Below are 25,000 nucleotides of genomic sequence, written 5' to 3'. Positions count from 1 at the left end.
CTGGACCGTATATCATCTTAGAGAGATCCTCCACGTAGAGGAACCCTATCATACTGTTGTTGCGGTAGGGCAGAAGCTATACTCCTTTGGAAATGAGAAATGTGACACTGATCAGATGGAAGTGCACATCTTCAACACAGTGTCTTTATGCTGGTTGAAGTTGCCCCCAGTGACGACTGAAAGAGGACAACGTCTCCTTGAGTTTCCCTCCGGGCGCTGCAACCACACCGCTGTGCTGATAGAATATACTGTCTACATTTGGGGTGGGTATGTCACCGGACCTAAAATAACCCCACAACATCCTTACTGCAACGTGCTTTATGCATTTGATGTCGACGGCCACAGATGGTTCAAAACCAGCGTTTCTGGGACTGTTCCAGAGGGGAGGTGGTACCACTCAGCCTGTGTCTTGGAGAAGGTAATGTATGTCTATGGTGGATTCAAGCGGCTAACTGGATGGACTGATGACTTCTACAAGTTGGACACCACCACAATGGTCTGGTCTTTAATTATCACAAGAGGCACCCAGCCGCCTAATTCACAATGGCACTCTGCCACCATCATCGGGTCAAAGATGTTTGTATTTGGGGGCTATAGGGACATGTATGACTACTTTGATACAGAGACTATCTGCTGGCTGAGCACACCTGCTCTTCCAAAAGACAGCTGGGGTCTATCAGCCTTTGCCTACAATGGAGAGCTGTACATATTTGTTCGTAAAAGACACCACAGTTTGGAATTGTGGAAATCCATCCCAGAGACCTTCTCCTGGACAAAGGTTGAGCTCAAGGGAGAAAGCCCACCTCTGACTCCGACTACCCTGTTCTGTTGCTTAGTGGGAGATCGTCTAGTCTTTAGAGGAAAAACACCTCATGACCTGCACATCTTAGACTTTAGACCTAGTCTTAAGACGCTATGCAAGCTGGCAGTTTCTCAGTACGGTCTGGAGAAGTCGGGTCTGCCGCACAACATCAAGTGGGAACTGGCAGCCATGACAGACCCCGCTCCCAAGGAAAGACAGAATATCCAGCCGTTTCTGGGCCCATGGGGGCCCTAAGCATGATTCTGCCATGGGGCCTTCCTGCGGGCGCGAGCGCCGCGAAAGAATAATAGGCCTAACATTTTTTAACGTTTTTTAATCCATTTTATAAAGGAAATATATATATATATATATATATATATATATATAAAAAGGTATATATAAATGAATTAATAAAAAACGACAACAAAAGGCAACGTATTTTTGCTATGTTTGATTTGTTCTTTTCTTATTTAAATAAAAAATGAAAACTTCCCCATAGGGGTGCTGGAACACCTGCAGCACCCCTAGTTCCCATGCTGTTCCCACACTCCTGCACAGTGGCCACTGTGCCAAAACATCACATTCACTTTCTCTTTCAGCGGTGTGGAGATGCGCGGAAGCAAAGAAAGTCACCACAGTTTGATTTGATCATTTCTTTCTTTTCTTTCAATTATGAAGGGATTTTAAAAAATTAAAACGTCTCCATATTGCTTGGGAAGTCTACTCCGCAGAGAAACCGGCCTTTGCGATTCGCTAATTGCGAGATTTCACATCGCAATTTCGGTTTGAAAACGATTAACCATGCAGCACTAGTTCTTTTCTGCTGAGGAGGGGGCAGTGGGGGGCCTTTTTGGTCGGCGGGGCCCTACGCAGTCTGCGTAGTCTGCGGATACGGCCCGCCGGCGCTGTATCCACCCACTGCACACAACATGTGGTGGAAACAAATTGTAGTTTAATCACCTGCCCTCTATACAAAGACATCAGCGACACATACTTCCCTCAGATTACATACACCCAAATTGATTTTGAAAACGTGGCTAGCGACCAAAATACTCCCATGCAGTACCTACTGGAAGAAATACAACAATGTGCAAACACAGCACAAGATTTGTGAACTGTAGCGATAAAGGAAGGCTACCGAATGGAATACAAACCATTGACTGACCTTTGGCCCTACAGCACATATAAACAGAGCTGCTACCTTTAAAAGCATTCTAAATATGAGGCTTTCTCTCCGAGTTCAACTAACAATGATTGGGTTCTTGGAGATAGAAATACCATTAACTCTCTGCCACATTATGGATTTAAGGATGTCTTAAACTGCCATCAAAGTAGCTTAAAAGTAGCTTACCTTTGCGATTGTATAGAAAATTATCCATCCATTATTTCCAAGCGCAATCTTTTGTAAAAGACAGGTGTATCATTGAGCCAAACAGACGCTGGCGCACCAATGAACGAGGCTGAATTGTGTCCCTTGCTCGCACCAGTTGTTTAGAGCAAAGAAATGGAGAAACTAGACCCAGGCATAGAAAACGACCAGAAAAGTGATCCCGCCGCCATTATTGTTTGTGTGTTCATCTGCTCACAGTGCTCAGACAGGGAAAAGAACGAACAAACGACCGCTCATTCATGGCAGTTGGAATCACTGCCAGCCGTGTCATTTTGGGGGTCCTTGATAAGAAAAAGGATCACTGGACTAAATAAACCGGTGAACGGGTCCACGACCCCATTGGACGTGTCGTGCATCTCTGGGAGGATGTGTGACAAGTCTTTGACACCAGTCGTCTATGCTGCATGACTCCATATTCTGACGAATACAGCCTCCGTTGACTTTCCTTTATAAATTCAAGGTTAAACATTATAGAGAGTAGGGATGGGACGATAAACGATATTATCGTTTATCGTGAAAAAAAAAACATTCACGATAATCGTATCGTGGAGATTTAATTTATCGTGAAGTCGTCCTCCGTCATGCACTGAGATCAATTCACCTTTTATTTGCTGAGCTGCATATCCGGTACCACTTAAACCCTCTATAATTGGTAAAAGGTACTTATATGTACTTGATACAGTCTTTTACAGTCTTTTTTTTTTCACTCTCTTGTCTCTATCAAATGTCTTTGCCAAAAATAGCCGATCTACAATTGTGAGCTTGTAGATCTGCTATTTTTTTGGCAAATATTCCACCCCTGGATAATGAATTTTGATTATCGCGATAATATCGTAAATCGCGATTTCTTTTGTCACAATTGTCCCATCCCTAGATGAGAGATGTTATGTTTGATGTCAACCTAGTAATCCTAGATAACTAATAGTTTCCTAGTATCACTAAACCTTTTTTTTGGGGGCTCTTATTTAGGTCACCATTATCCCCTGCCGTTCATCGACCACAGTTTGTGTTATTTACTCGTGCACTTTCTAAGTCGCTCTGAAAAAAAGAAAAACACATGAAATTAGCCGATCGCTATGCCCCTCCTAAAGCCGTGCTTGCCCAATGCCACGTTTAGCGACAGGTTACTAAGGCGGGTGCCTTGGCAAGCTGCCATGGCGGCGTGCAGCAATAGCACCCAGCTGCAGACTAACCTGCCACAAACGTCCAGGAAGAAAACAATAGCCTATACTAAAGTCAGATTAACATACAGTACACAAGTGTTACCAGTTATATTTTCTCATGAAGTGCTCCTAAATTATTCCCGTGGGTTGGTTTGTGTAGGTCAGTGCAATCCGTTCTGTTTTTGTTTCAGTGTTTGTGACACGGAAGCGAGTGGGTGGGACGTTCGCGAACGAATCGAGTCTTTTGAACGGCTCTTTGAAATGAACGATATGATTCGGTTCACAGTAGGGAGCCGTTCCTTTCTATGAACAGTGTTGGGAAAAGTACTACATTTCTTTACTTAGGTAAACATATCAATACTGCAATCAAGTTTGGAATGTTATTAATGTAGGCTACTAGAGTAAAAGTAAAATAGTATTGGTATCAAAATGTAGGCTACTTAAAGTACCAATATTAGAACGTACTCATTATGCAGAATGTCCTGTTTCACAGGTTTTCTAATGAGTAAAATGTAGAAAAATCATTTGCAAATAGCTGATCTACAAGCTCACAATGCATCGCAACGTGACACATTGTGAGCTTGTAGATCACCTATTTTCAAATGCCAGAAATGTATCCAATGGCCAAAATGTACAGGCCTATTTGGGTGGAAGTGATTTACAATCATAATCAAAATCTACAAAGTAACCAGTAACTAAAATGAGCCAGTCTTTTGAACGGCTCTTTGAAAGGAACGGATCTCAGAGATCCGGTTCACTTCAAAGAACCATAAATCCCATCTCTATCTAGCAGCCAGACTAGCGGTACACCGATGCGCGCCGCCATGGCAGCTTGCCAAGTCTGCTGCGTTAGTAACCTGTTGCTAACTTGGCATTGGGCAAGGACGGCTTTAGGAGGGGCATAGCGATCGGCTAATTGTAAACCGAAAGATAGAAAGTGTCCCCGGAAAGAAACAAAGGCGGGTTGGGAAAAGAGAAAAAAAAAAAAAAAAGAGAGAACACAGCACTGGTGTGTGGAGAGAACTGAAGAGAGAGAGAGGGAGAAATGGAAGCGAGGCGACATCATTAGCAAAGCGTTGTTGCCGGGTGGAATTTTCGTATCTCCAAGTTTCAAATTTGTACGTTCATTCGCAAAGCAAAGCCCTGCTTCATCACACAAGGCGGTCGCACAAAAGCAGTGAAAACAGCCGATCTACAAGCAGTAGCTTGTAGATCGCGGTGCGAGGCATTGCGTGCTTGTAGATCGGCTGTTTTCACCATAGTTATAATCATTTTTAAAATGATAAATGCCAAACGAACGGTTTTGGACATACAAGGTTTCCACCCGACGACGACGAAAAGCAGTGTGCTCGCCGCGGCAGCGGGAGAGAAAAAAAAACTGACGTTTTAGTAAAGAAAAAGAAATAAGAACATAAGATAATCGGAAAGGAATGGGGGGGAGGGGGGGGGGGGGATCTTCATCCTCCTGGCAGGTACATGTCTCTAATTGGGAGCCCCCCCCTCCCCCCCCCCCCATTCCTCCCTCCTCTCCAATGCCTCCCTCCCACTCCCACATGGCAGCGAGAGAAAAAGATTCTTCTTTTTTCTCTCCTTCTCATTCTAATTAATGCAACCATAATGATGGGGTCCAACTGTGGACCTCTGCCACCGTCCACCCCCCAATGGATGCTTGATTTCAGGCACCGCGCTCTGTGTGTGTGTGTGTGTGTGTGTGTGTGTGTGTGTGTGTGTGTGTGTGTGTGTGTGTGTGTGTGTGTGTGTGAGATGGAACAAAAGAGGAATTCAGTCAAATAGTAAAACAGGAATGAAGTCCGTCAGCGACATTTTGAATAATCACATTCCTTTGTGTGGATGGATACTTGCAGAGCAGTGGTTTTCAACCAGTGGTCCGGGGACCATCAGTGAACTGGGGGCCCCCAAAATGTGGCCAATGTTTTGCCCCTTTTTAATATATAAATTAGTTGTTGATTACTTTTGATGCAGTTGATCTTTCTTTCTTGTTTTTAGGTATTAAAAAGGTCTTAAAAGTCCTTAAATTTTCATGTTTCTGTCATCTGGGGATCCCAGATTACCACTGAGGATTAAACTAACACTGGATCTTACCTTGTACAGATCCAGTTGATCCACTTTAGGCAACGTTTTCCTGTTCAGACAAGATGTAAACCAGTAAAACATTTATTGTTCGATACATTGTTGATCACACAACATCATACAATTCAGTCAGACTGATTTTATTATTTTAAAATTTTCTATGTTTTCAACGTTTTATGTATTGCATTTTTGGGTGGGTCAACCGCAAATTCACAATATAATGTATTACTGACAAAAGTCCACTATTCAAGCTGTTCTTTCATTCCACCATTCTGCCAAACCTTCTCTCCACCCAGCATCCCAAGCAGTCAGAGGTGTCAATTGCGTATGGCAACCTTGGCTACAAGGGGAAATAATAAAATGTACGTTTCATTTTGCCTGTTGCTAAGGTATGGCAACATGACTGGTGTCTTGCATGTGTGCGAGGGCACGCGTGCAAGACACCAGTCATGTTGCCATACCTTAGTTTTTGCTGAACTGACGCCACTGCAAGCAGTGTCTATAAAAAGTGGGGTCCGGGGGTCCTGGAGGGGGATTTTGTTCCCCAGCCAAGTGAGGAGTAGTTTAATGTCACTCTAATTCAACTGCACTCTAAATTAATTCAAAACTAAAAAAAAAAAAAAAGGTGAGTGACTACTCTAATAATGTGCAACTAGAGAAAAGAGTGCCTGCAGCTTGCTGTCTCTCTCGGGGCTGTTCCTAAAATTCTTATTAAAGAAAGTAGATTAAACTCGTTCTGTTACATGAATTAGTATGTGTGTGAATTAAGCGAAACAAATTAGTTTAAGACATTCAGAACGGGTCCACATTATTGTGTATTATTATTTTATGCTTTAACTATTGAAAAATACCAGATCTACAAGCTCACAGCGCGGCACCGAGTGCCGCCCTGCGAGCTTGTAGGTCTGCTATTTTTGAAAAATCGCAAACATTTGAATTTTGACCCGATTCTATGTGTCTTCTAAATAAATCCTTTAGATTTTTTTTTTTTTTTTTAAACTCATGTTTCTACGTCAGTGGTGCTCGAACTCTTTCATTTCAAGAACCCCTAGAATTATATGTATTTGGCCTCCGACCCCCGTCTCAAAATATTTTGTCAAATTTTAATATTTTTCAAAAATAGCAGATCTACAAGCTCGCAGCACGGCACTCAGTGCCTAAATGGGTTAAATAATAGAATAAAGCCGGTTGTTGATAGGGGGGCAGAAGGTACTTGCCACTCACTCAGCTAACACATGGAAGCTGGCAAAACCCTCGCTAAAACATCCGCGACAATGCTCCTTCGCTAAACCCAGGACAACAATCCACTTAGCCCTCCTGGCCCACAAAACTGTGGAATAAACTCCCAGTTGCACTTACAACTGCAGACTCACTCCCTAGCTTTTGCCGTGGTCTGAAGACTCACCTACTCAGATTCCACCTTAGCCTGTGGCACTTACCTACACTCAAATGACCATACATGTAATGTAGATAGCATCTAGATAGCACAGGCTCCACTCTATGCTATGAGAGCTGCTGGGTTCTGCTGGGGAAACTGGACAACTGTGGCATTTCTGCCTAATAGACCTCCTGGACAGTAATTTTTGATCAATATAAGGAGTAAAATTAGCCTAGAAGTGATATAGGTCGGAGTTGTCCTTTAAAAACACAATATATATAAGGCTGCGCCAACCTGGCAACCCAGAGGCAGCCGGTTGCATTGACGTTGCTGTGTGCAGCGTAGGGGGGGTTGCCATTCAGACCGCGTCGGCATTCCCCCCAAGCTCAGCCGTAACGAGAGACGCCCGGCTTTTAATGAGATAAACACAGGCATTAGATTGGCCCAGCGGGGTGCTCTGGGGACGAGAGAGAGAGAGAGAGAGAGAGAAAGAGGGAGAGAGAGAGAGAGAGAGAGAGAAAGAGAGGGGGAGAGAGAGAGGGAGATTTGAGGAAGAGGAGGCTAATGCCTAATTTATGCTCGGCCTCGTTGGCCGAAAATAGCATCTGCAACGCGCCGTGAGCTTATATATCGTCGTTGTCGGGTGGAAACCTTGTATCTCCAAGTTTCAAATGTGTACGTTCTTTTGCAAAGTAAAGCCCTGCTCCATCATACAAGGCCGTCGCACAAAAGTAGTGAAAACAGCAGATCTACAAGCACACAACGCCTCGCGGTGCGAGGCGTTGTGTGCTTGTAGATCGGCTGTTTTCACTAGTTTAAATCATTTTTTAAAATGATAAATGCAAAACGAAGGGTTTTGGACATACAAGGCTTCCACCCGACAACGACGATATCGTCTTATTTTGGTACTATCAGCTTGGTGACAACGTCGTACGACGGAAGCATAAAGCGGGCTTAAAGAGGAACGGGGGGAGGGTGTGCCGAGGGAGAAGCGAACGAGAGGGGATTTCATCATAACAACACACAGATCCATCAAAGCTAACGCGGAGTAACATCCACATATCGCCGTTTGAACATCAAATGGCTGTGGAGAAAGACAAGCGCGAGCGCCGTCAGGATGATGAAAACGATAGAGACATGTTGGAACGTGTCGATATGACGACGATAACACGCCAGACATTAGAGGCTGCGTCGGAATGTAGTCATCTGCATTCGGGCTGCGTTGGATAGCGCACACGCGCACACACGCGAGCACACACACACACACACACACACACACACAGACACACAGTGAAATTACACACACGAAAATATAACCCACCATTAAGCGTTCAGGCAGAGCGTCTGTGTCTGTATTGCCATACCGGTCGTGAGGACCAAATTGTCCCTACAATTATAGTAGAATTTGAGAAATAGACAATGTGGTTGTACATGGTTAAATAAAAATAAAAACTAATTAGGTTTACTATTAGGCGATTAGGAAACTATTCAGTTTAGCATCAGACATTTTGAGGTTTATTGGGTTAGAGTTGGAATTACGCTCGATTATGCTTAGCTTTGCGCCGGTGTCCTTGCCCGAAAAATAGCCGATCTACAAGCTCACACCTAAAGCCTAAAGCCTATTGTTAGGCTTTAGGCTTACGGTTAAAAGTGTCAGTTTGAAAGTGTCTGTATTAAAATGCTGATATCCTCACAAGTATATTAATACAAACGTGTGTGCGTGTGCACGATGATGCTTTCATGCGCTCAGGCAGCTGTCATTTCCGTGCACAGACTACTGTTTCATCATAGACGCGGAAGCTCTCTTCCAACCCGACCCAGTTATGTGTGTGTCTTTTTCTAAATGAGCTTGCCAACGCTTTCAAAAAACATTAGGCTCACTATTAGGCTGTTCCTTTTTCTCTTTGGGGAAAAAGAAAAGAACAACGCGGATTCCATTTTTGCTCTGATATTATAGTGTTACTTTTTTTCCTCCCACAGTAGCAGCAGTAATAATTCATAAAGATGCTCGTCGTTAACTTACGGTACATATTATCGCAAATCCACTGAAAACATCTCTCTTGTTCTTGTTTCTCTGTTTCTCGTCGCTTGGTGTGTGTGTGTGCGTGTGCGTGTGCGTGTGTGTGCGTGTGCGTGTGCTTGCACAGGTTTGGCAAGAAGAAGGAAGACAAGGGCAAGGAAGCGACCAAAACGGCCAAAAATAAACTGGAGGCTCTGAATGAAGAGGAGCAGGACAAGAACCTTGACGATATGATCAGGTAAGCCTCGATGAGATCACATAAGGTTAAGATATAAGCACTTGGTGTTTTAAAGACGGGGTGCCGTTGTGTGCTTGTAGATCGGGTGGAAACCTCGTATCTCCAAGTTTCACATGTGTACGTTCTTTCACAAAGCAAAGCCCTGCTTCATCATACAAGGCCGTCGCACAAAAGCAGTGAAAACAGCAGATCTACAAAACTGTTTTCACTAGTTTAAATCGTTTTTAAAATGATAAATGCAAAAAAAAACGAACGGTTTTGGACATACAAGGTTTTCACGCGACAAAGACGATATGACCTATCCATCTCCAATCCTGTTGGAGGATCTCTTCGTCTCATAAAACATGATCATGTGATTATTGTGACTGTGGGTCGCAAGTTTACTATGAGAAACATCACGTGCTTGTCCGTGTTCGTCCGTCCGTCCGTCCGTCCGTCTGTCTGTCTGTCTGTCTGGATGTCTGGACGTGTAGACGTGTACACATTTGGGTTTGCCACATCGCAACATAATCACTAAAATATCGTCACTGTCGGGCAGAAACCTTGTATCTCCAAGTTCCAAATGTGTACGTCTTTTGGTAAAGCAAAGCCCTGCTTCATCATACAAGACTGTCCCACAAAACTAGTGAAAACAGCCGATCTAAAACGCACACAACGCCTCGCGATGTGAGGTGCTGTGTGCTTGTAGATCTGCTGTTTTCACTAGTTTAGTACATTTTATAGATGATAAACAAACGGTTTTGGACATACAAGGTTTCCATCCGACAACGACGATATGCTATAAATATAAGGTGCTGGGAGTGAAAATTATAATGTAGGGGTGCCTCGGATTAAAACGAATATTTATGGGGTGCCCTGAGACAAAAGAGTTTGGGAACCCCTGGTATATGCTAACCTTACCGTTGACCACGGCAGGTCGGAGCCCCGCTACGCCGAGGTGCGCCCCGCCACCGAGGCCGCCGCCTCCTCGTCGCTGCCCGACATGGACGACGACGACATGGACCCCAACTACGCCCGCATCGAGGCCTTCCGCCAGCAGCCGCCCTCGCCCTCCCGCTCTCCCCAGCACCACGCCGCCGCCCAGATCAGCCGGACCCCCTCCCCACGGGGGTCCCACAGCCGCCAGCCCTCCCTGGAGGACCTGGAGGGGCTCTACGCCAAGGTCAACAAGCCCAGAGCCCCCCAGACCACCGCTGCTGCTGCTGCTGCACAGAGCCACAACACTGCACCCTCTGACAGGTACGGACACCTGTGTGTGTGTGTGTGTGTGTGTGTGTGCGTGTGCGTGTGCACGTGCATGTGCAGTTTGTGCACGCATGCGTGCACTTATGAGGGCCAAATGTCCCCACACAGATAGTCACTTTTTCATTGAATCCTTTTGTCTGTTTGCAAATAGTATGGATTATACAAAGATGCTAAAAGGGATTCATCAAAAATCCCAGAGGGCTTGTTTCCATCGTGGTCCTGGTCCTATGTATTCGATTCATCGAGATATCTAAAGCAGGGGCGTTTTCAGGCCAAGGACCCCTTAGTTGAGAGAGAGATGAAGCAGGGACCCCCACAACCTTTTCATGGATTCCATATAGTTTAATTGTTTGACAGCACAGTCATCAGTGTATTTTGGATTCATGTCAGTTTGTGTTTTCAGATATTTAACCACTTGAATCGTCAATACTAAATAAACTTGACCCTTCACTCTGTGCTTAGCTCTTTTTCCCCTCTACACCAAGCCTCTTTGCCGAAAATAGCCGATCTACAAGCTCACAACGCCAATGTGAGCTTGTAGATCTGCTATTTTAGGTTAAAGTTCTCAGAATAAGGACACTAGGGTTCAAGTGGTTGATATAAAAAAGGAGAAAAAGGGTTTCTGTCACAAAAAGATTGTAGTAGTAGTAGTAACTCTGAGGACCCCCTAGGGGTCCCAGACCCCCTGTTGAAGACCCTTGATCTAAAGACAATAACGTACGAGAAAACACTTACTTACTTACTTACGCCTATTATCCCTTCTGGGGCTTAAGGTGGTTGCACACTGCACTGCGTGTTTTTGTTGCGTTTTGGAAATCCGAAATCCAAAAGCCAGGGAGAGAGAGAGGAAAGAGAGAGAGAGCAAGGGACTCAGTGCAACAGCTGCGAAAATCGAAAAAAATCAACCCTGGTCCGAAAATAAATACGAAACCGGCGGCAATGTGCAAACGTGATTGACATAACGTGAGGTTGATTTTTTTATTCACGCGCTCCGAAATTCACTCCGATATTTGGCCCGAAAAACACAGCAGTTTGCAAAGACCTTTAGGCCGCCAACAAGAGTTCTCCAAGCGTCTCGGTCCTGAGCCAACATCTCAAGCTGTCCCTAACGTGTTGCTGTCCTAAAATGTTGATGTCCGCACAAGTATAGTATTACAAACGTGTGTGTGTGTGTGTGTGTGTGTGTGTGTGTGTGTGTGTGTGTGTGTGTGTGTGTGTGTGTGTGTGTGTGTGTGTGTGTGTGTGTGTGTGTGTGTGTGTGTGTGTGTGTGTGTGTGTGTGTGTGTGTGTTTTAGTTTGCCTGCATTAATGAGTTGGAATGTGAGGGTCTGTGTGCCTTTGTCAGATTCCTCATTTGTGCCAACTGTCTGCCTGTGTGTGTGTATGTGTGTGTGTGTGTGTGTGTGTGTGTGTGTGTGTAAGCCTGCATGTGCGTGGGAGAGGGTCATTGCATCTTGTGTGTTCGTGTGTGTGCCAGCGTGTGTGGATGTGTGTATTTTGTGTTTTTTGTCTGCATTTGTGTGGGCAGTGGAGAGGGTCGGTGTGTCATGTGTGTGGGCGGTTGCACCGAGCTGCGCGCATCTGTGTACCTGCGCACGTGCGTGCATGTGTGTGTGTGTGTGTGTGTGCGAGCGCTCGTATGTGAACTCCATGACTATTAGCACACATTAACATGCGCGTCTCGCCTACCCGCCCAAAATTCAAAACTCATGCATTAAGCATGACCACATGCTACAGTACACACACACACGCGCGCGCGCGCGCACGCACGTAAACACAGAACAATACCCTGCATGGAACATCAATTTATTGTTATCTTATCGCTCAATGGATATTTAATAGCTGATATCTGGAAGTTCCAAACGGCTATAACTTTATATACTGTATGTGTGTGTGAGAGAGAGAGAGAGAGAGAGAGAGAGAGAGAGAGAGAGAGAGAGAGAGAGAGAGAGAGAGAGAGAGAGAGAGAGAGAGAGAGAGAGAGAAATAATGAGTGAATTAATTCTTGTATCGACGTGAAATCACATTCATCAACTCGGATTACAATTAAATGTCATGCAATGTTTCTCGGACCCATTATGAACACGTTTTAAACATTATAGGCTGAATTGGCAGCTTTGAGATGTAATCTCATGATCATTGCAATAGGCAGATTGCAGGTTGTACCCTGCTAATTTAGGTCAGTGGTTATCAACCTGTGATAACTTGATGATTAACTTAATGTGCGACATTGTTTTCTGACTCAACAGTAAACAAACCAACATAACGTTTAAGTGTACAGAGGGTTTATGCACATTTCTAAAGTGACAATTTAAGGACCATGTACTGTATAGGGCATATCCCTTTTATGTCCATACATGGAGATCCCTGTCTGAACCAGCCACACAGATATGGGTTGTCTTCCTCCATATATGGGCATTCCCATATGAAGTCCTGTTAGATGTGGGCTTCATATTGATCACATCAGGGATCTCCATATGTGGGCATACAAGGGATTCTGTTAGAGTGGTTCCCATGACATCACAACATACAATATATTTTATGCCCATACATGGAGATCCCTATCTGAACCAGTCACACAGATACGGTCCATGTCTTGGCCATCTGCCCAGTGATGTGTATCAATGACATCAGGGATCTTCATATATGGGCATAAAATGGATTATTGGGAATACCCATATATGGACTTTTACATAGGGGAGCCGGTCGGTGTTCATAGTAAATTTGCGACCTATAGTACGGTCGCATTTCAGTACCCTTTTCTTTCTTTACTAACTCTTGTTTGTAAATTGAAAACAACATCCAAATGCTCGTCTTTTCTCATCCACACAGAGAGAGGGGGGTTGGGGGGGGGGGGGGGTGGACTTGGGAAGATAAGACAGATTGGAACTGAAAAGTCATGACAGATGGAGAGAGAGAGAGAGTGAGAGAGAGAGAGAGAGAGAGAGAGGAGAGGAGTGGAGGTCAGAGCCAAATGTTAGGAGATGTGTTTGTGTCACAGCCAGAGACGGTTTAACAATGAGGAAGATAGGACGGGAGAGAAAGAGAAATAATTAGCCACAGTCTAGCGGGCTGACATATCTCTTAGACCACTTTAACTCTCACCCACTCACATGAGGATACTTCATTACTGAACCACCCATATCTCTCTCTCTCTCTCTCTCTCTCTCTCTCTCTCTCTCTCTCTCTCTCCACAGATAGGGCTGTCACAATCATTATATAATCGTTTAATCGCGATTATTTGACATGCTCACAATTATTTTTCATAATCGTTAACATGCTGAAAAATTTTCATATATATTTTTTTAAGTAAAAAATTGTGGAAATAGCAGATCTACAAGCTTGAGCTTGTAGATAGGCGATTTCCACTATCAATGTTCCTTTGTAAGTATAAGGTTGTCAAATATGAAGATATGTAATATCTTTGTATATTTAGGTTATGTGTCATATCTGCCAAGGGCAACTTCAAAGCCTACTAGCCAAAAAGAAATGTAATTGTCAACGACAAAAACACAATTAAATCGTTAATCGCAATTATTTGGGTGACAATTAATCGTCATGTAAAATGTCCCCCCCCCCCCACACACACACAAACACACACACACACACACACACACACACACACACACACACACACACACACACACACTCTCCTTAGCTAACTGTGTGCACGTCACCGTTACACACTGAAACTCACATGTCACATGCATTCACACACACACCGTATGCATGTCAATGCTACACCCATGTGTGTGTGTGTGTGTGTGGGCGCACACACGCGTGCACACGCCACTAAAGCTCACAACAACCCACTTGAATTTTGTTTTTTAGTATTTATTATTTATTTTCCCGGCGTATCCTAGCAACAATACTGTGGGAGGAGTAGCGACACTTTATTCCAGACGGGAGCGCACACAAATTACCGTGTTACGCTGACACACAGACACACACTGTGTGTGCGTGTGTGTGAGTGTGTGTGTGTGTGTGTGTGTGTTCTAGTGTGTGGGTGGGATTTACTTGTGTGTGTGTGCTTGTGTACTTATCTGTGTGTGCGTGTGTATGTGTGCATGGATATGCAGAAAACTGCGTGTTTGTATGTGTAAGTGTGCACGTGCATCTCTGGATGAGAGAGTGTGTGTGTGCGTTTCCGTGTGTGTGCGTTTCCGTGTGTGTGTGTGTGTGTGTGTGTGTGTGTGTGTGTGTGTGTGTGTGTGTGTGTGTGTGTGTGTGTGTGTGTGTGTGTGTGTGTGTGTGTGTGTGTGTCTCAAGTCAAATGTATTCATGAAGTCCATTTAAAAACAACTCACGTCGACTACAGTGCTGATAGCAGGTAGCTGAAATCACAAACACAACTATCACCAGACTCCCTAATCGGGAGATAAGCGACCGTCACGTCGCATACACAAACTTTAGAAGGCAATCATAGCCAATCAGGAGGGAATATGGGATCCATGTCGATGACATGACTTTAGATATAACCGCTTTGCGTGATTTTAGGCCAAAATCTGTAGGAACAGTGTCCAAAAATGTGTTTAGCAAAAATCAGCCTGATGGTGGCGCTAAATGGGACAGATCCATGTTGATGACATGACTCTAGACATACTGTGTACCGCTTTGTGTGATTTTAGGGCAAAATCTGTTGGAGCTGTGTCCAAAAATGTGTTTTGCAAGAATCGGCCTCATGGTGGCGCTAGAATATAGAGGCAACGGTGGCAGAGTTAGGGCAAAAGTGTGACGTGACGGACAGACTGACAGCCGATGGAGGTTTTGATAGTAACTGCGACAACTATCACCAACATAAACAACACACACCGCCGCACTAATACGCCACACCGTTGCTGTACTGTGCGCACACTTAACTCTTATATCTTCCTATATCTTACGCTTATAATTACATCTAAAGATACATTCACGTTTGATGTGCGCTTATATGGGAGATACCACGTCTTAACCAGGGGCATAGTTCCGCCGACTTAAAACGAATCCAATACGGAACTAAAACTTCCTATGTTTGGCCGCTAGTTGCGCTGTTTCCCCCCACGAGGTACCAAAAAGAATGTGTCTACATTGGACCCCATTCGTTTCCCCTTTGATTTTCTAACCTTAATAAACGTTGCCATAAATACTTTATGGTTCCTGTAGCTAGTGAAAAACTCCCTTTCAATCACCATGATAATGCGTTTTGTGCAAATATGGTCCCATTTATGTTAAAATTGATGATAAATTTGGGGGGGGAGTGGCCAACTAAACTGATACTAGCCGACTGTGTTCTTCTTCATGTGCTGTATTTCGGGAGGCTCTGACCACGTTCTCCCATGTATCCCTGCGGTTGCACTTGACCGTTGGCAGGCAATTGCATTCCTTGTGATTCCTGGGGTACCATTCAAACATTGATGGCGACACCCATACAAGGGACCAAAAAACGTCATTCTCACAGCATAGATTAGAAACCAATGGCTTCGCATCTTCCATATTTCTTTTACAGTCTATGGTCTTAACCCCCACGTTTGAAATGTTGTATTAAAGTGCTAACGAATTTTGAAACATTGGCAAAAAAACTGCAATGAAATGAAAACTAGATTCAAAAAAGTTAAAACGAGGCATATAAACCTGAGGATAAAACTAATAAAAGACTTTGTTAAAATGTGGGGTTCTTTGACTGGTGGAGCATTTCTGTGGCCCGTGGATGCACTGATGTGGGACGAAGAAGGGACATTTTGTATTTCAGTCCTGAAGGAGATGATGGGGAGCCAGTGAACTAGCGAACGGAGGACAGCTGTGATGTGGTCGCTATTTTTGCACTCTCATCAGGATCCCAGCAGCGCTGTCGGCGCTCTGGCCTTGATTTCAAGTGACTTAAACACCGTCTGAATCATAAACTATTCTGCTAACTATACTATATATCAGGTGTCTTCAACGTTTTTGGGCCAAGGACCCCTTAGTTGAGAGAGATGAAGCAGGGACCGCCACAACCTTTATAGATTCCATATAGTTTCATTGTTTGACAGCACGACCATCAGTGTATTTTGGATTCTTGTCAGTTTGTGTTTTCACATATTTAACCATCTGCTATTTTTGGCTAAAGTTCTCAGAATATTGACTCTAGGGTTCAAGTGGTTAACCCTTTAAGTGCCTATCCCGAACTAGTTCGGGATATTCGGGATCAAAAACAATTTTTTATTTGCTATTTTACTTACCCCGAGCTGCTTGGAGCAACGTGGGTGGTCCCGGCTCGCCCAGCGCTCACCAACGAGAGACACTAGATGCTCCGACGATTTATTCCATTGAAAATGGTTTAAAATAAAGTTTAGACCCCCCCAATGTTCACCCAATGTTCATTGTAGGCGGCGCGACGTATTCCAGGGTGCCTATCCCGAACTAGTCCGGAATATTTAATGAAATGAATAAAAATGATAAGAGGCCTTCTGAAGCCTGGCCTGATTTTTCTAGCTACTAGCCGAAAGCTAGCAACCTCCCGGCCGGCCGTTATTTGCGAACGAAATCGCCAATCTCCGCCTAATCCAATGAAAGACCACATCTTTGAAGGCTTATATCTCTGGATTGTGTCTTTAGGGAAGCGGCGCAAGGTTTATTTACGGCGAAATCGCCCAAAAATGATCTTTTAGATGACAAAATGGGAATAGCCATTCTGTTAGCATTATCATCCGGGACCTTTCCATGACGTGCATGAACGTGAGCACGTGAGGTCCTGGAAGGTGAGGTCCTGGAAGCTAAAGCGCTCGCCTATGAGAGATACCCTGGCATTCTATGGCCCCTAGAGGGCGCTGGCACTAAATGAGTTAATATAAAAAAGTAGATAAAAAAACATTCTATCACTCAAAGATTTGGAGGACCCCCTGTAGATCTACAAGCTCGCAACGTGTCGCTTCACGCCGCATTGTGAGCTTGTAGATCGTCCATTTTCACTACTTTTTAGACCTTTGTTTTCTAATTCATGGAATTTCTTGCAATATCTTTTTCCGCGACCCACAAATGGGTTCCGACCCACTGTTATGGGAACCAGTGCTGTACAGCATGGGTCTTCAACAGGGGGTCCGGGACCCCTAGGTGGTCCTCAGAGCTACTACAGGGGTCCTCCAAATCTTTGTCTGATATTTTTTTTCTCCTTTTTTCTCCATTTTTATATTAACCACTGGAACCCTATGTCCATATTCTGAGAACTTCTGCGAGGCGTTGTGAGCTTGTAGATCGGCTATTTTCGGCCGAAGAGGTTTGGTGTAGAGGGGAAAAAAGAGCACACTAAGTACAGAGTGAAAGGTCAAGTTTATTAAGTATCGACGGTTCAAGTGGTTAAATATATGAAAACATAAATTGACATGAATCCAAAATACACTGACGATTGTCAAACACTCTGGAATCTATGAAAAGGTTGTGGGGGTCCCTGCTTCATCTCTCTCTCAACTAAGGGGTCCTTGGCCTGAAAACATTGAAGACCCCTGCTGTACAGTATATGCCTGGTAGGCTACTGTCAGTCTCTCCCGTTATGACAGTGCACCAAAGCTTTTCCCCTGCTCGGAGCTTATTATGGTTATTTCTGTACGATTATGCACCCATTTATTTGGCATCACTTTTTGTAAGATATGCTAAATGTTGCATGAGGGTAACGTTGAATAAACAATGCATGGCCGCGGGCACGAGTCAAAAAATCTGCCACACAAGGAAGATTAAAATGCTGCTGAATAAAAGTGTGTGTGCAGGGGCGTCACAAGGGGGGGGACTGAGTTACTATAGGGCCCAAGGTGGAGGGGCCTGTCTTTAGCTATTGAAAAATAGCAGATATACAAGCTTGCAGCGTGGCACTCGGTGCCGTGCTGTGAGCTTGCAGATCTGCTATTTTTGAAAAGTTGTGAAAATGTGTGCAAATCTTTGAATATATGTACTATCTAAGCGAACATTTGTAACTAAAATTTTTCTTCTGGGGGGGGGGGGTCCCTGGAACTAAATATTTTGAGATGGGTGTCTGTGGCCAAATACATATCATTTTGGGGCTCCTTTACATGAAAAGGTTTGAGCACCACTGACATAGAAACATAGGTTTTTCAAAAAACCTTAGAAGGATTTGAAGTATTCAGACTCTGCACAAATTTTCACGATTTTTCAAAAATAGAAGATCTATGAGCTTGCAGCGAGGCACTCGTTGCCGCACTGTGAGCTTGTATATCTGCTATTTTTCAATAGTTAAAGCACAAAATGTGAGTGAATCCAGAATTTGGTGCGACACCCCTGTGTGTGTGTGTGTGTGTGTGTGTGTGTGTGTGTGTGTGTGTGTGTGTGTGTGTGTGTGTGTGTGTGTGTGTGTGTGTGTGTGTCCCACCCCCTGAATGCCACCTGACATAGACACACAGGAGAGCATTCATTTACAGTACGAATGAATTGTGACGGTGCAGTATTTGTGTGTGTGTGCGTGCACTTGCGCAGTGCCGCGAGCACACACACGCACACACACACACACACACACACACACACACACACACACACACACACAGCTATATATGTCAAATGGGGCATGGCCTCCCCTCCCTGCCATTTTCTCCTCGCCCAAGTCCTGTCAAACTCTGCTCTTCTCCGCGGCGTCCGTCCCTGCTAATTTAAGGCGGGACGTTTTCATTAGGCCAGCGATGGCAGGTGTGTGCACAGTGACGGCCGTCACATTTGATTACAGACGCGCCGGCGCCTGACCTGTGAGCGGAGGAGGGGAAAAAAGGTTAGCTTTGCCTGTCAAATTTTATTAGCCAGCCGGCTCTTCCCCCGGAAGACTGTAAGCGTGATGAGATGAAAGGAGGGAGAGAGAGAGAGAGAGAGAGAGAGAGAGAGAGAGGCTGAGAGATGTTAAGGAGTCCTGAGAGGTGTTACTAAAGCTTAGTTTCTGCTCCATCCTATGGCAGTTTTCAGAGGTGGAGACTCGAGACTCGACTCAAGTCACAAATTTGATGACTTTAGATCAGGGGTCTTCAACGTTTTTCAGGCCAAGGACCCCTTATTTGAGAGAGAGATGAAGCAGGAACCCCCACAACCTTTTCATAGATTCATTATAGTTTCATCGTTTGACAGCACAATTGTAGTGTATTTTGGATTCATGTCAATTTGTGTTTTCAGATATTTAAGCACTTGAACTGTCAATACTTAACACCCAAGGAGCCAAACTCGTTTAGTAACGAGTTAAGGCCACTAGGTGTCACCCTGCCAAAAGGAGTTGTCTCGTCCCTGAACGAGACAACGAAGGGTTAACTGTACGTGCAGCTGCCTGCCCTCTGAATGACCCGAGTCCATACGTCACCCCGTAGCAGAGAGAGAGAGAGAGAGAGAGAGAGAGGGAGAAAATGGCACGAGCTGGTTGCATTGATTTCCATTCTACTCTGAAACATAAAAAGGGCTTTATCTCTGAATGAGGTGAAAAGAACGCCAGGGAAGCAGAGATCTGATTGTTTTCACGGCGACACTATAACGCGATGGTCGGCCCCCGTTTGGATTTTATTTTCGCAAGCGTTTGTAAACAAAGGGATTATCTTCCTCAATCGTCAGTGGACACCCACGTGCACACGCACAAAGCTTCCGAGGCTCTTCATAATAAAGCGTGAGTGAACGGCGGCAGCAGCAACAGCTAGAAATGTTATAAACCTGAGCAGCCCATGTGTTAATAAACTTGACCTTTCACTCTGTACTTTTCCCCCTCTACACCAAAGCTCTTTGCCGAAATTAGCCAAGCTTGTAGATCGGCTATTTTAGATAGAATTCTATCACTCAAAGATTTGGAGGACCCCCTGTAGTAACTCAGAGGGGACCCCCTAGGGATCTCGGACCCCCTGTTGAAGACCCATGCTTTAGACTCCACATCACTTAAATATATATCAATATAAATATAAATATGAAAAAAAGGCTTGTTACTTTACTCTGACTTTGACGCCAGTGACTCGTTGCTTGACTCGACTTGCCCAAATGCCAGACAGAGAAACAAGTAAGCAAGTAAAAAAAAACAAAAAAAAAAAAACACTGAACACCTCAGTCTGGATTTCAGGCTAAACGTTGGTGGCTTCTAGATAAATTCTCGACGGCAAGCCCACACTCTTGTACTGTGGATTATAAATGTGTCCCTAAACCCTAAAGGGTTAGGGCTAAGGAGCTATCTTATTCAGACATAAAGCGTCACATCATCTGCATAGAGGTGTTTGTTCAGCCGAAGACTCCCAGCCTTACCAGAGACAGTTGACACCGCTAAACCCTCGTCACTGAAACGCCTCCAGACAAGCCAATTTTATGCTCACTTCATCATCTGTATTTATACAGAGACCCTGAACGTTCTCTGTAGCACTTCTCTCAAGCTCCGTTTCGCCCGGATACGACTTCCCCAGGATCATCCGTAATTTAGGATGACACAAGGAACCTCTCGCCTCGGTTACTCCCCGAACACTGCGGCGGAAAAGCCAAACATTTACCCAGAGCTCTTGATGTGCGCTTGTGCACCTCGGGCGCCCGGGCAAAACGGAGGAACAAACAGCGGTTTGTGCGTGCGTGCGTTCGTGTGCGTGTGCGTGTGTGTGTGTGTGTGTGTGTGTGTGTGTGTGTGTGTGTGTGTGTGTGTGTGTGTGTGTGTGTGTGTGTGTGTGTGTTTGTGTGTGTGTGTGCGATAGGGCCTGCCGCAGCCAAGGAGAGGAGTCATCAGGTTCACTGCTCACACACACACACACACACACACACACACACACACACACACACACACACACACACACACACACACTCACTTTCTAATTAGTATGGCCTCACACTGTCTAGGCTCAGGCCACCGGAGGACTGCAAGATGTACTCTCTCTCTCTCTCTCTCTCTCTCTCTCTCTCTCTCTCTCTCTCCCTCTCTGACTCACGTACCACCAGCCATGTCTTCTGACTCGCTAATGTCCCCCGCTCTCTGTTCTTTCGAGAATCTTGCCGAACTTTCTGTTATCGTTTTTATGGGCGCGCGCATACGTGCACGAGCACACACACACACACACACACACACACACACACACACACACACACACACCACACACACACACACACACAGACACACACACACACACACACCATCCTGCTCTCCCTGCCTGATACTTCCCTTTAAAAACCCTCTATACTTAGGGTGCTCAACACCACGGAGGCTGTGGGTTCGAATCCGAACTGTGCTTTGCCGGGCGTCTATACGAACACAATTGGCCTGTGGTTTGGGCAAGGGAAGCCTGGCAAGGAGGGTAATACTGTTCATTGCACTGGAGAAGAGATCCAGTAGAACTAAATGACAAGCCGCGTTATGTTTGGTTGCGCTCGGGTGTTGCGTTCTGAAAATGGTAGATCTACAAGCTAACAACGCGTCGCAGCTTGTAGATCTTTTATTTTCAGCATGCAACCAAGAGTAACATCGGGCATTACGACGCCTTCAAGGCACTGCCGAATTTTTTTTTCTAAAATTCTAGAATCAACTAAAATCTTGATGACATTTTGACGACTAAAACCAGTGCATTTCACATTACTAAAATATGACTAAAACTAAATGACATTTTATTCGAAAAGCTAAAACTACATCTAAATGTTGCTGTCAAAATCAACGCTGGCATCAACCCCCTCTCCCTTACCCCCCTCCTCCCAGCCCCAGTGTGTTTCTCTCCATTAATATGATCATATTTGGCGTTGTCGGCAGTGATGGCGGAGGCCCCGGCGTAATGAGATAATTACACTGTTGTCTCATTTGAGGGAGCGATGCGCACGCTCAATCAAAATGGCAGCCGTAATTACGAGCCCAGGGATTGGCTAATGGGTTCTCGCGGAGAAAAGGAAGGTGTGTGTGTGTGTGTGTGTGTGTGTGTGTGGGCTTGCAAAGCTATCTTTGTGGGGACCTCATGTCCACACAAAGATAGTACAATCCTTGCACACTACCTTGTGGGTACTTATTAATACGTCCCCACAAGGTCTTTAGGGGTTAGGTTAAGGGTTAGGGTTAGGGTTAGGGTTTAGAGTTAGGGTTAAAATGAATGGAATGTCCCCACAAAGATAGTAGACTATGAGTAAAGTCCCCACAAAGTAGCAATTGCAAACCTGTGTGTGTGTGTGTGTGTGTGTGTGTGTGTGTGTGTGTGTGTGTGTGTGTGTGTGTGTGTGTGAAAACAATTGCATGGTGCACTGAGTCCATCTTCAGCGTGTGTGTGTGTGTGTGTGTGTGTGTGTGTGTGTGTGAGGGGTTGTCAGCAGAGATTAGGTGAGTGAGTGATAGTTGACGATAAGTGGTAAATAAATAAATAATACAAACAAAGGCTAATAAGTGGGGGTGATGTGTGCTCGTTTTGAGAGTTTCTATAATCACTGGTGGGAGGAAGGCAGTGTTGAAAAATGACTGGATGTTAATTCAGCTCTGAGAAAGCCGGCTTCAACTAGTGGTCGTTTACTTGACGTGATTGTTCTGTTGATGACTTGTATACATTTATTTATATAACTAGAAGCTGGGCCGCCCTTCGGGCGGCCCAGCGTCTAGTCGGCGACCTGGCCAACTCGGAACAATGTAAATAGGGAATGAATGCCCCGCCCTTTAATGCAAACCCCATTATACCTGTTTTCATAGGACCCGTTTTGACCATCTGTCTGCCTGTGTCCATTTATGCCCATATATGGAGATATCTGTATCTGTCTGTCTGTCTGTCGGCGTCCATTTTATGTCCATATATGGAGATCACTGCAGTTATAGTTCTGGGTCCATTTTATGCCCATATATGGAGATATCTGTCTATCTGCGTCCATTTTATGCCCATATATGGAGTATCTGTCTGTGCCTCCAACTGTGTTGCAGACACAGTGCCGGTTCCCCCTTTAATGCAAACCTCATTATACCTGTTGTCATAGGACCCGTTTTGAACATCTGTTTGCCTGTGTCCATTTATGCCCATATATGGAGATATCTGTATCTGTCTGTCTGCGTCCATTTTATGCCCATATATGGAGATCTTTGACCATCTGTTTGCCTCTGTCCATTTATGTCCATATATGGAGATATCTGTATCTGTCTGTCTGCAATCCATTTTATGCCCATATATGGGGGCATTAATTTTATGCCCATATATGGAGAACGCGCGTGCCCGTGGGACGAACGGTTCTCGAGATACGCGGATTACATACATACATACACAATCACAGAGATTTTTTGTTGACTCATGTGGCGTACGTGATGTCAGAGCCTTTTATGAAGTGATGTCACAATGAAGGAGATATCTGTATCTGTCTGTCTGCAATCCATTTTATGCCCATATATGGGGGCATTCATTTTATGCCCATATATGGAGAATGCGCGTGCCCGTGGGACGAACGGTTCTCGAGATACGCGGATTACATACATACATACACAATCACAGAGATTTTTTGTTGACTCATGTGGAATGAATGCCCCGCCCTTTAATGCAAACCCCATTATACCTGTTTTCATAGGACCCGTTTTGACCATCTGTCTGCCTGTGTCCATTTATGCCCATATATGGAGATATCTGTATCTGTCTGTCTGTCTGTCGGCGTCCATTTTATGTCCATATATGGAGATCACTGCAGTTATAGTTCTGGGTCCATTTTATGCCCATATATGGAGATATCTGTCTATCTGCGTCCATTTTATGCCCATATATGGAGTATCTGTCTGTGCCTCCAACTGTGTTGCAGACACAGTGCCGGTTCCCCCTTTAATGCAAACCTCATTATACCTGTTGTCATAGGACCCGTTTTGAACATCTGATTGCCTGTGTCCATTTATGCCCATATATGGAGATATCTGTATCTGTCTGTCTGCGTCCATTTTATGCCCATATATGGAGATCTTTGACCATCTGTTTGCCTCTGTCCATTTATGTCCATATATGGAGATATCTGTATCTGTCTGTCTGCAATCCATTTTATGCCCATATATGGGGGCATTCATTTTATGCCCATATATGGAGAACGCGCGTGCCCGTGGGACGAACGGTTCTCGAGATACGCGGATTACATACATACATACACAATCACAGAGATTTTTTGTTGACTCATGTGGCGTACGTGATGTCAGAGCCTTTTATGAAGTGATGTCACAATGAAGGAGATATCTGTATCTGTCTGTCTGCAATCCATTTTATGCCCATATATGGGGGCATTCATTTTATGCCCATGAAGAACGCGCGTGCCCGTGGGACGAACGGTTCTCGAGATACGCGAAGTACATACATACATACACAATCACAGAGATTTTTTGTTGACTCATGTGGCGTACGTGATGTCAGAGCCTTTTATGAAGTGATGTCACAATGAGTCAGAGCTTTCGCCGATTTCCTCCGGAACAGCCTGATGTCAACAATCAACCCCGCATAAGGAGATTCCGAACGTTTTGCGCCGGTTCGGGAAAACCGCGCGTCGGGTCGGGTCGAGACCCGGCACTGCACTCCGTGCCGCGGCGGGGAACGCGCGTGCCGAATCTGAAGCCGGTGGGACGAACGGTTCTCGAGATACGTGACCATCTGTTTGCCTGTTTGTCTTTGAGTCAGCAGAAGTGATGTCAGAATGCCCACATGCCCATATATGGAGATCTCTGTATCTGTGTCCCCTTTATGCCCATATACGGAGATTGCGTCGATTGCGTCCATTGTGTCCATCTGTTTGCCTGTTTGTCTTTGAGTC

Source organism: Nannobrachium achirus (genome assembly GCF_963921795.1).
Source record: "Nannobrachium achirus genome assembly, chromosome: 24".
NCBI classification, from domain to species: domain Eukaryota; kingdom Metazoa; phylum Chordata; class Actinopteri; order Myctophiformes; family Myctophidae; genus Nannobrachium; species Nannobrachium achirus.
This window is presented reverse-complemented; position numbering follows the sequence as displayed.